We start from the raw sequence: 1,720 nt of genomic DNA, 5'->3' as shown, positions 1-1,720 counted from the left end.
ACATCAAATCCACACTGAATCATAAATTGTTGCTCCTCACTTGATGTCTCCAATTTTGTCTTCGTGGACCAATAATGATGCATTTCTCATGAATCAATCTCCCACATGGATAGTCACATCCATATGCTAAGTGAGCATTCCACACAGCCTTTGCCTTTAAGATGGATTATACTCTCAAGGCTCCATTTTTATTCCATCATTGACCGTGAAGAATATTACCCTCATCTATCCTATGTCCTTGGGATGCCATGATTGCAAAATGGAGCTGTCACACTAATATTTGATAAGGAAAAAGTATATCCTTATCATTTTCAATGTAGGACAAGACCCACGTAAGAAGCATTTCCTACCACACCGACTAGCCAACATGATGGAGCATTGATTCCACCAAGGTTTCCTTCCTAGCTATCTGGAAGATTTACCAAGAGAGAGCTCAAACTCTCTACACCATTCTCTATACCTTATCCAAACACAAGCTTTAGAATCTGATCTTGAAAATGGGACCTAATGTTCATCCCATAGGGCTTGCATTTGAACTATTTTTTGGAGAATCTTATCATCTATATGGGCCACATCTTCCTCTTCTTGCTTTTCTTGCTCGTTGTTTAGTGGATCTTCATTACCAAGACTCCTTGTATTGTCATGCTCTTCAAGGTTTTGACCTCCTTCAACACCTGGAGGAGCCTCATAGGTATGAAAGATAATAGGTTCATTCTCTTCAATGCCTTGATTGCGATTTTCATCTATGAATGCTTTAGAAGAACTATATTCAAGGATTTGACAACTCAAATCCGATTGAAGCTCGTTTGTGCTTGTAGGTATAATGGTTTCTTGACATCGCAAAAGTATTGAAGCATGAACTTACTCTGCATACCAAATAGCGAGTTTATTTCTATATATCTAGCATCAGCATCCTAGTGTCTTTAACATGTTGATGGAGCTACCAACCTTCCACCGTAGCAATACGCTTTGCATGAACACCATTGTTGTCTAGGTGATTATTTACGTGATGAATATGATTGAGCAGTCTCAATCACAGTAATAAGTTGAGAGTTGGCATTGGGATGCTCAAAATTTCCAATAGTCATGCTTGGATGAAGATCCCCATTGCGATCATGACGAAGGTGCTTGTAATATGACCTCCTACTAACGAGCTCATACCCAAGAGAGCTATGCTTGCACTTATAATATTACATTGAACCTATGTAGCCTTGTGTCTCTAGGCTCCATCTATTTGACACAAAAGTGGAACATAGAGTATATTTCAAGCTTCTGATACATAGAGTATAGAGTAATTTCTTTATTCTTGCACAAATGCTACAGCAATGACTAAGTAATGTGATGCTAATGCTAATGGATACTGATGCTAGGTACTGAGGCACTGAAGGGGTACTGAGGTTCTATGTCGAAGACGATGATGTCAATGACGAGGTACTGAGGGTCTATGTCAAAGACGATGATGTTGACGCCGAGGCATTAGGAAGAGAAAGGGGTCTAGGAGGGTTTTTTTATTTGGAAATTTAAGGGAGTCAAACCTCTCCCATTAAGAAAGAAATCAAAGGATAACTTTTAAATTCAAAAAGGCAAAACGGCTAGTTTATTTGAATTCAAAATTTCCCCCCACATTGAAATTTAAAATCTAGCGAGCAAAACCATATCATGTAACATATCTACAGAAAGATCTTGGCGTGTAGATTATGGATCTATAATCTCCGCTCAA

At 38.7% G+C, this 1,720-nt stretch overlaps 1 pseudogene; it reads right to left on the bottom strand.

The window, feature by feature from the left end:
• Nucleotides 1–504: 504 nt before the first annotated feature.
• LOC147464512 (uncharacterized) lies at nucleotides 505–1,088 on the bottom strand (annotated as a pseudogene).
• Nucleotides 1,089–1,720: the final 632 nt, after the last annotated feature.

The sequence above is a fragment of the Adiantum capillus-veneris genome, chromosome 1 (assembly GCF_014529385.1).
Source record: "Adiantum capillus-veneris isolate H3 chromosome 1, ASM1452938v2, whole genome shotgun sequence".
Lineage (NCBI taxonomy): Eukaryota > Viridiplantae > Streptophyta > Polypodiopsida > Polypodiales > Pteridaceae > Adiantum > Adiantum capillus-veneris.
This window is presented reverse-complemented; position numbering and strand designations above follow the sequence as displayed.